This window comes from Cryptomeria japonica, chromosome 9 (genome assembly GCF_030272615.1).
Source record: "Cryptomeria japonica chromosome 9, Sugi_1.0, whole genome shotgun sequence".
Taxonomy (NCBI): Eukaryota; Viridiplantae; Streptophyta; class Pinopsida; order Cupressales; family Cupressaceae; genus Cryptomeria; species Cryptomeria japonica.
Window position 1 is genome coordinate 16,740,291 of NC_081413.1, and position 11,608 is coordinate 16,751,898.

Here is an 11,608-nt window from a genome sequence, read left to right on the forward strand (position 1 = left end):
GATCTTGTACTGCAAAAGTGGGTGGTGGAGTTGGTACATCTATGAGGCAATGGGTAAATTGTTGTTGGATCCAAGATGCTCTTATGGGTAGTGGAATACCTTCAATGTTGCTCAATCTTGTCATGTGTGGCCATTCCTTCCACTATGTCAAGTTCATTTCTTCTTCATGATGATGTTGGAAACAAAATCAAACAAGGTGAGGTTCATTTCACTTGTGCCTTAGAGCACCTACATGATATAAAGAAGAGGTAAATATGATTATAGTTCGTTATTGAGGCAATTGCCATAGGTCATCATTCAGGAGGAGGTCATTCCCCCGTTCTTTGAATGTGGTGAGTTGAAGGAGAAGAAAGTCAAAATAAGGAGAAGAGTGCCTCAACAAAAATGTGGTTTGTACTAATTGGAACTATGATTGTATTAAGGTAGTGGGGGGAAGGTTTGTGTAATTTGCCTCAACCCCTATTTGTAGTCCTAAGCTAAAATGCTATTATGCAAATAATATAGGTAGGGTTAGAAGTATGAGAGGTTGTGACCATTTTGATAAATATGTAGAAGGGTTGTATAGATATTAATGTTTGACCTCTCATCAACTTGTGAGACAATATGGAATATCTCCAAATTTTATGGTTCTTGGAACTAAATGAGGCTATATAAATAAATAAAAGATCTTTTATTAATTAATTTATAAAAAGAATAGAACTATTTATTTACTTCAAAATTAAATTATTTTATTTACATTGTTTACTTTTTTTTTCTTTTTTTTTTCTTAAGAGTTGTTTTATTTTTATTTACTTATGTTTATGAGTTGTTTTATTTATTGAAGAGTTATTTTATTTCATTTTATTTACTAAGAGTTGTTTAATATTTTTTTAAGAGTTCTTTTGTAGTTTTAATCTATTCTAATTTTTTTAATATTATTAAATATTAATACTTTGATATATAAATAACTATCAAATATAAGATAAAAATGGATCTTTTACAATCATAATAGAAAGTGTTTCTCTTATTGTCCTTAGTATGTTTGTGTACAAAATAAATGATTGAACATAATTTTTTCTAACAATAATAATATATTAGTGACTAACTCAACTAAACTTCACAAATACTAGGATCTTGTTCCAATATAATGTTTAACTAATTATTTAATGTCTATCTTAGAGGTTTTTTTCCTATTTAGTTCAATATCTTAATCTCATACATAAGTTAATAGCTTAATTTTATATATAAGTCAATATCAATTCATATCTAAATATGTTCGATGATATGACCAACATAAGTACTAGAAGATTAGGCTCTCTATTTTAAAAAAAACATTTGAATTTTTTAACAAAAGATGCATTGCATCAGATTCTTATCAACATTATAATGATTTGGATAAATTTAAAGATTTAATAGTAGAAACATTGAAATTAATCACTTTTATATATTCAATACTCATTATAAAAAAAATCATATATTATTTATTTTTTAATAGTTGAATATAACAGCTTGGCAAGTCTTTCCCAATTTCAAATCTCAACAAAACTGCCCTTAAACACATATCATCAGCAACTGTTCAACTTTGTTTTGAAAAGAAAGTGTATTAAAGATGATAACCCAATAGAAGCAACTTTGATGGGAAGAACCCATGTGCCTCTGAAGATACTGTTGGATTTTTTTTGAGATTTTCTTGTTCTACTTTTTCTTAAGAAGAGATTTATAAACTTTTGTATATTTGAAAGATGTCACCAAAAGCAATTGTAGAACTGAGAACTCTCCTAGGAGTTTTAAAAAAATCACAATGATAAAAAATATTACTTGTATGGTAAATGACCCGTTCCATCAATTGTATATAGAAAAAGCACTATGAATTTATGAATGTCCTAGAGCATACAAAGCCTTATACACTAAGTATTGATTCATACCAAATGTCAGTTATATTAAGTCCTAACTTATTATATTTCATTGTTCCTCATCATTCAAAGTAGAAAAAAAATATAAAATTAATAGATGAAGGAAATAGATAATTCACAATCTATTAAGATCAACATGCTCAGTGCCCACATATTTTGCTTGGAGATGTGGAAGTTGTGAATTGATATTAAATATGTTGCTTTTTAACAAATTAATTGAAATAGATGTATGAATTAAGAATTCAAATATTCAAATAAGAGTCGTGATCTTAATTTTTACTTACCCCTATTGAATATACATTGAATGGGATATTGTCCACATTTATTTAACATTGGTGAAACAAATGCGTGTGTTGATTAGGTACTTGTTCACACTAAAGAAGCTAAGATTTTTCAAGATTCATGAACTTTGTTGCATTCAAGAAGAAAAGATTTATGCAGATTTGTGTGTTGACTGGATACTTGTTCACACTGAAGAAGCTAAGATTTTTCAAGATTCATGAACTTTGTTGCATTCAAGAAGAAAAGATTTATGCAGATTTTTTTAAAGTTTTACGCATTTTATTTATCTTTGAAGATTTTCAATTTTTTTTTTAAATGACAAATTAAAATTCATTAAATTTGATATCGTATACAATGAAAAAGGATGATGAAAACCTATTGTAAAACCATAAAGATTCAACTAAAATAAAAACCCCAATTCTACAACCAAACATTCATCATACACCAATGAAGATACCTAAGATCATGTAAATCAACAAAATAAAACAATATTACCATTCACATGTCAAGTAGGGTTTCAATCTCCATTGTCTCCTATCTCCATGGATTTTGTTTATTATATTTGCTCTAAGATTTGATGTGTGCACAAGAGCTCAACAAAGATCGGATTGTGGTTGATAGCTTGATCACAAGAAGACTTGATTGCATAAGATTGATTAGACGCATTGATTAGGGTTGATAATGAAGGAAACATCCTCTTATATAGAAGACACTTTAAGAGATGGAGGGATAAGATTAAAAGGTAAAGAGGATAAGTGGTCGGCTAAGATGAAAGGGTAGGTAGAAGAAATAATAAAATAGTGAAGAGAGTAGGTAAGAAAATAATTAAGAGATAAGTGGCATGTGTCATAGAAGAAAAGGTTAATGAATTAATTAAATAAATAAAGATTCATTTAATTAATAGAGGAAGTGGGATCAATTAAATAAATGGAATATTTATTTAATTTAGGAGAAAGATAATTTAAAAAAATAAAAAATATTGATTTAAATTAGAAAAAGGCTAGAAAAGGCTTAATGAATTAATTAAATAAATAAAGATTCATTTAATTTAAAAAAGAAGTGAGATAAAATAATTAAATAAATAAAAATATTTATTTAATTAAGCAGGACAATTTTAGGTGTCTACAGATATAAATATGGTAAGCACAACCAATAGACCAAAATAAATGCAAAAAACACTCAAAATGTTAATTTCCTTCAAAAAAAAATGAAAATTGAATTTTGCAATGATTGTTAGCAGAATAAACCAATAGAAAAAGAAATAAGTAAACTTTTTTAATCATTAAAGTATGTACTAATATTAGAACTATAGAATCACACATCACTTTTTAAATTTTTGTCATATTATTGGCCAACTTAAGCAATTAATTTATGCACTATATGTTGGAGATGATGGACCTACTACCCATTTTCTTGGTGTAATTATATGTAGGATAACCCCCTCATCAAAGCCATGACCCAAGGGAGGGTATAATCAAGGAGATAATGATAACATATGATGAAGGCGTCATTAGAAAAAGTATCACATGCATACCATTCTTGTTCTAGTTTTATTCTCATATTATATGGTTATTGAAATATAGTGGAAAAGGGATTCACTAGTCTAAACATGCAACTAGAAATCAATTCCAATCCAATCAATTGCATCGGAGAACAATCAATTGGTCAAACTACAAACCCTTGAGATATTTAGACACATGATTGATTGTTTGATTTTTATCTTTTGTGTTTGATTATTGGATAAGATAGATGCAAAGAACTAGGCTAAATAGTGCAAAATTGACAATAAATATCATATATAGACAAATACAGATCTGGAAATCAACTAACATGTATAAAAGTGAAAAGAGGATGCAGACAAGAACCTATGACAAAAATCTAAGCTTAAATTGATAGGACATTGTAGATAGGTGCCCTAGTCCTAATAGTTTGACCAGGTGCAAAATATGAATCTAGTTGGTCTCAAGAGCCTCTAAGATACTTTCTAGTCAAACCTCAAGCGGAAATACTTTGACTATGGTTCTAGGCACCCTAGTATAGGTAAATAGAGGTTCTAGTTGTCAATGTCTACCTCTTTTGCACTAAAATTTGTCTCATTGCCCCTATCTTTATCCAAATTGTGCTCATGTATCTTCAATATGATCTTGGAATCTATTTATGAGCCCGCACATGCACAAAAGGAGAGTAAAATGGTGTTGGGTTGCATAGGGGAATTCCTAAGTCAAGCCCTTGGTTGGAATTAAGCCTACAACAATTATGATGAAAAAGTGAACTTACCCTTGTAGGGAAGAGGCTAAATCTGAAAGGAAATGCTTGAATTAAAAATTTAATATCATGAAAAAATTATACCTTTTGATGATACAATGTTCTTAGGATAATTTTTCCTTGTATTGATGAAATATCATGATAAATCATCACAAAATCCATCATGAAAACATAATTGAAGATGCCTTGTTGTAGCTTGTTGCTCCTTAAACTTGGTTATGCTCTTGAATCATAATAATTTCTCTTGAAACGAAACGTGTAGATGATGAAATGAATTAAGGGTGATGTACAATATATATGGTTCTCAAGGTAAATCCACTTTTTGTCTGACTTTAATGGGCATATCCCAATTTCAAGGATAGATATGGAAATGTCAATGTTGTCACATTATCCTCTCAAAGTTCAAGCCAAAAAGTGTTGGACGATGATAATAGTTGTCATTGTCTTGACAAAAAAGGTTCAAATTTTAAGAGAAGTGAAAAAATATGACTCTAATATTGGATTTATAATTTATTTTAGGAATGAGGAAATTTAAGTTGGGGGGTGCTTGCAAGAAGTTGTGTCCACTTTTTGGCCAAAAAGTGGAAGTTTTTTCCCTTTTTTTTCAATTTCATCCCGTTTGACCTAAATATTTGAGGCACTTAAAGAATGATTCTTCAAAAAATTCAGTAATGGAAAATGTAGTGCTCGAAGTCTACTTTCCAAATATGTAATTTATTTTAATACCCAGATCTTAAAAAGGAAGTTTGAATAGGCATTACTAAAACCTATAGTTTAAAAGTCACTTCTTAGGACCATACCATGCCCGTGTACGGCAAGCATAATTTGACCTAAATGAAAGTATTTTTCTTTATCCTTTTGGTAAAATATCTGTAACTCACTCACCTCTGCTGAGGATATCTTTTTGTAATTTTTTTCCATATATATATATATATATATATATATATATATATATATATATATATATATATATATATATATATATATATATATATATATATATATAGTAATTTTTTAACTGGGCATAATCACTGTTTTGAAAAATTCGCGTGTATGGCAAGCATAATTTGACCTAAACTTAACATTTTTTTTATTTTTTTTTAAACTGTATAGATTCATCTCTAGTTTGATGCCATATAAAAAAAATTAAAAAAATTAAAGACAAAAAAGTTATTAAAATTTTAAAAAACCCTGTTATTTCAAGTTTACGGACCTCTTTTACTAGAAATTATTTTAAAATTAAAAATATTGATCTATTCTTTTAAAAAATTATATATTTGGAATCTAGACAGTGTGTATTATAAATAGTTTTTGTTGTTTAAAAAATTTCTGAAAATTAGGTGTTCAGATATATTTTTTAAGTCATTTTTTTGTATGAAGCTTGATTTGGCCTTCAAGTTGCAAGTCAAACTAGTTCCAAGCCTCAGGTTCGGATTTCCGAACCATTTTCCAAGCCAAATTCTGAACCTACAAGCGGGCCCCAAATTTTTTTTTTACAACGGGATCTTGTATCCAAAATGGGATCCCGTTCTATTTTGCCTATTAATTAAAAATGCAAAAACAAAATGGGATCCTGTTTTGAATTAAAATGTGATCCTGTGTTGAAAACGGGGTCCCATTTTGTTTTGCATTAATTTTTTTTCTTTGAAATTTTATAAATAAGAGATATTAAAAATGATAAAATGTGTCTTCAAATGTGCAAGTTTTTACTTAATATTTTATGATTTAGTTGTCCTTTGGATGCTCTTTTGTTGCAATTTTAGATCCATTTTTTTAAGGTGGCATTTATTGCATAATTTTTTAGTCATGGGGTCTAAACAACATCAAAAGAAGAAACAAAGGAGGGAATTGACTGTCGAGGAAATTCAAGCAGAAAGAGAGGAGGCCAATCGTCAAAGAGATAGAAGAGTGAGGATTCGACAAATGAATAATCTTGATGCTTCTGGATCCACAACAATGGAAGAGACAAACATTCAAGATGATGCCTTGGGGGATAAGATGGACGTAGATGATGCAATTATGGATGATGTTGATGTGAATGAAACAATTATGATGAATATTACAAATACTAAATACTCAAATCCAGGTACATCTTCAAATTGTCCAAGTATAGCTTCAAATCCTTCTCCAGAAGACAAGGATAATGTGATTATAGGTGATATTCATATTGATTATTTAGTAGAAGCTGGATATACCAATGTTGAGATTGATAGAATTGTCCATGAAAATGAAAACCTTCATGTTGGTAAAGATGAAATTCCTTTGAATGTTGAAAGTGAAAATCTTTTTGAAGATGGTGAAAATGAAAATCCTCCAATTATTGAAGATCAAGGAAACTTTTTTATAAAAAATCAAAAAAATGTTTTGGATAATCTTCCTGGTAAGATTTCTTGGAGACATATAAGAACATATGCCAATAGAATATAGAAAGAATTTTTTTATCAAAAAAAACTAGCAATTCAATGTCAACTTATGATGCAATTGATGAGAATGTGGAAAATGAGAAAAGTGATGAAAAAAATATGCATCTATGTGAAACCATCAAAAAAAGATGAATTTGTTAAGCATGCTATGTCAGCGATTCTCTTGGTTAGTTGAAGAGGAAAACATTGTGCGGAAACTTGATTGTGAGATAATTAGCAGATCAGCAAAATGGCATTCATTTAAGAGTTCAAATGCAAGCACATGGATTATATGGATAAGCGAACTTGCATGTTTTTGTCAGTTTTGTATTTCAGGTGATTCTGATGTATGTGAGAATACTGAATGGGTTGAAGATTGGAATCAAAGATCGTTGACTCCTACTCAAGCACAAGATCATATTAACACAATTGAAGATAATGATCAATTGTTTGCATCAAATGATTATGATTGTGTTTCAGCCCTTGTACAAAAAGGTAATCATTTAATTATTTTGTTGACCATTTAATAAAATTAGTTTCAAACTTTTTTATATTTAATGTAAATACAAATACTAGGATGGGCCTTTAGGACCACATTGTGTTCTAAGGGGTCATATGTGGTCCTAAGGCATCACGTTAGGACCACATATAAGCCCTTTTAACATCCTAGTAGTTGGGGTATACATGTGTGACCTGTTAAAAGGGCTCATATGTGGTCCTAAGAGGTCACGCATAGGGGTCATGCATGTGTTAGAACACATGTGTGACCCCTTAGGACCACATATGAGCCCTTTTAACATCCTAGTAGTTGGGGTATACATGTGTGACCCCTTAGGACCCCAACTACTAGGATGTTTAAAGGGCTCATATGTGGTCCTAAGGGGTCACACATGTGTTCTAACACATGTGTGATCCCTTAGGACCACCCCCAACTACTAGGATGTTAAAAGGGCTCATATGTGGTCCGAAGGGGTCACACATGTGTTCTAACACATGCGTGATCCCTTAGGACCACATATGACCCCTTAGAACACAATGTGGTCCTAGTAAAGGCCCGTCACACACATGCACACATTCTGACTCATGGTATAATATGGACATGGATCAAACTAAATTATAGGACACATGTGGCTTAAAAGGGGAATGAATTTGAAAATAGGAGATGGCTTAAGGGGACACACACATGTGTTCTAGAATGTACATGTGTGACCCCTTAGGACCACATATGACCCAAGCTTAGAACACAATGTGGTCCTAAAGACCTGTCACACACATGCACGTGTTCTAACTCATGGTATAATATGGACATGGCTTAAAAGGGTATGTAGGCCTAATTGGGACATGTGGCAAGAAAGGGGATAAAAGTAAATTGTAGGACATGTGGCTTGAAAGGGGAATGCATTTGAAAGTAGGAGATGGCTTAAGGGGATATGCGCATGTGTTCTACAATGTACATGTGTGACCCCTTAGGACCACATATGACCCCTTAGGATCAACTATGTGATCATATGGGGTCATACACATATACATGGTCCTAGAAGGGGTTGAACACATGAGTTAGTTCATGCATGCATGTGTGACGGGCCTTTAGGACCACATTGTGTTCTAAGGGACCATCATATAGGTGATCCTAAGGGGTCACACATGTGTTATAACACATGTATACCCCAACTACTAAGATGTTAAAAGGGCCCATATGTGGTCCTAAGGGGTCACGCATGTGTTCTAACACATGTGTGACCCCTTAGGATCACATATATGACCCCTTAGAACACAGTGTGGTCCTAAAGGCCCAGTACACATGCGTTCAACCCCTTAGGACCATGTACATGTATGACCCCATACGATCATGCATAGTGTCCTAAGGGGTCATGTATGTGGTCCTAAGGGGTCACACATGTACATTAGAATGTGCATGTGTGACCCCTTAGGACCACATACATGACCGCTTTGGACACTATGGCTAATCTTATGGGGTCATATGTGGTCATAAGGGGTTGAACGTATGTGTTAGAACACGTGTGTACATGACCCTTTAGGACCACATATTCAATGATCCCTTGGGATACTAGGATATTAAAAGGGGTCATATGTGGTGGACTAAGGGGTCACGTATGTGTTAAAACACATGTGTGACCCCTTACGACCAAATATGGCCCCTTAGGATGTGATGTGATTCTATGTGGTCATAGGGGTTATGTTGTATACACTAGATATTAAAAAGAGTCATATGTGGTCCTAAGGGGTCACATGCATACATGTTAAAAAACACATGCATGACCCCTTAGGGCCAAATATGACTCCTTAGGACATGATGTGATCCTATGGTATCATATGTGCTCCTAAGTGGTCGCACATGTGTTAGAACACATGCGTGACTGCTTAGGACTACACATGACCCCTTACGATCCACTGTGCTCCTATATGGTCATATATTAGGTCATATAGGTCAAATGGTCATGTATGTGATCCTATAATTTTTGGTTTTTCAACATTTTCATTTTATTTTAAAAAAAGGTTTTGGTTTTGGTTTTTCTATGTTTTAGTTAAATTTCTATATTTTGATTTTCATTTTGGGAAATTTTAACAATGTTTTAGTTTCGTTTTTGTTGTAATTTTTTGGTTTTGGTTTTCATTTTGATTTTTGTTTTGATCTTGTATTAAATGTTTTGGTTTTGATTTTTTTTGGGTTTTGGTTTCATTTCAAGGTTTTCAACATTTTTATTAAATTTTTTCATTTAAAAAAAAATCCTAATCTAATCAATTCATAAAAAAATAAATTTCAAACTAAATTTAACTAATATTTAAACTAAAAAGCAAATTTTTAAACTAAAAACATACTTTTCTAATAAATAAAATAATTATTAAACTAAAAATCTATTTTTTTTTAAACAAAAAAAAAAATTAAAACTAAAAATCTATTTTTTTTAACTAAAAAAAATTTTTTAATATGAATTATTGAAAAAAAATGGGTGTTTGGCGTACCTGGAAGACTTGCAGGCGGCTTTCTAGCACTTTTTGGGGAGGGCTCCACTCCAATCAGGATCCCGTATGGCAAAAATGAACCCCACTTCATTTTTTTTTTAAATTATATATTCGAAATGGGATCCCATGTTGAAATGAAATGGGATCCCATTTCATTTCAACACGGGATCCCGCTTCATTTTAACATGGGATCTTGTTTCATTTTAATATGGGATCCCATTTGGGGTTCTAGGCTCGGGATCTTGGGTCCCACGGGATCCCATTTGTTTTTTGGCTCGGGATCCCAAGCATAGATGAGATCCCAATTCGTCTCCTATTAACTTTGTCTGATTTTCACTTTTTTACTAAGTCTAAAACTTCCACATTAAGTGGACACAACTTCTTGCACTTACTCGGGGGGTGTCGAACCTAAGGTAGGACTGAGAGTGGGGGTGAACCAGTCCAAACATACATTATTGCATCACATAAACAATTAATAAACAACACATAACCAACACATCAATACCAATAACACTTTCTAGACCGCAACGCTTCTGGAACAACTAATAGAACAACTACACCATAACACAACAAGATAACTTTGCACTACAAACATTCCAGAGCAAAGCCAGTTCACACCAAGTTTGACATCAATAACAAATGTAACAATCACAAACTTATAATCAATCTCATCATTTGCCATTGATGGCAACACTTGCCAACATATAACAAAAACTCAACCTACAATCAAAGCTACAAAATAATATTTCTCAATATCTCTCATAATAGCTCACACAAATTTAGTGCTCAATCTCTTAAACTACTCAACACACTTCTCAAACTCTCCCGCAAAATACATTACTCAAAATACTGCTCAAACTGCACAATCTCTCCCCCTTTTTCATCAAGGATAAAGGCTCCAATATTACTGCAAATCACTGCACACCACTACTCCCCCTGAGAGCAACCACGACATTAATCTAGGAAAAGAAATAGGCATGAAAGCTCCCCCTAGAAAAATGCATCCTGTAATGCACCTACCATGAAGGAGGGGAAATAACCCCAAGCTTCTCTTGGAGAAACTCAAATGAATTCTTCACTAATGCCTTAGTGAAAATATATGCAATATGTTCCTTTGTAGAAATGAACTCCAATCTAACTTCCTTCTCAACAACTTTCTCCCTTAGGAAATGATATATATTTGAATTATGCTTTGTTTTTTAATGCATATGAAGATTTTTTAAAATGTTTATTGCACTTGTATTGTCACACCAAATAGGATTTGCTTCATCAAATGTTACCTTGATATCCTTAAGAGTCTGTCTCATCCACATCACCTAAGTACAACAAGATGCCGCTGTAATATACTCTACTTTAGCTGTAGATAGGGAAACTAAATCTTATTTTTTATTGAACCAGGAAACTAATTTGTCTCCTAAAAAGAAAGCTCCATTAGCACTCTTCTAGTCATTAACACTTCTAGCCCAATCTACATCAGCATAAGTTTTCAACATGAATTATCCACATTTCTTGTACCAAAGTCCAAAATCCATAGTACTTTTCAAATATTTGAAAATTCTTTTCACATCTTGCTCATGTGTCACCTTTAGATTAGCTTGAAATCTAGCTATTAAACAAATTGCTTGCATGATATATGGTATAAACATAGTCAAATACAACAATCCACCAATCATCGACCTGTACTTCTTCTGTTCAACTTTCGGAGACTCATATTTACTCGACTTGCATCCAATAGTTAAAGGAGTAGTAACCAGTTTACAGTAATCAAAACCAAACTTCATC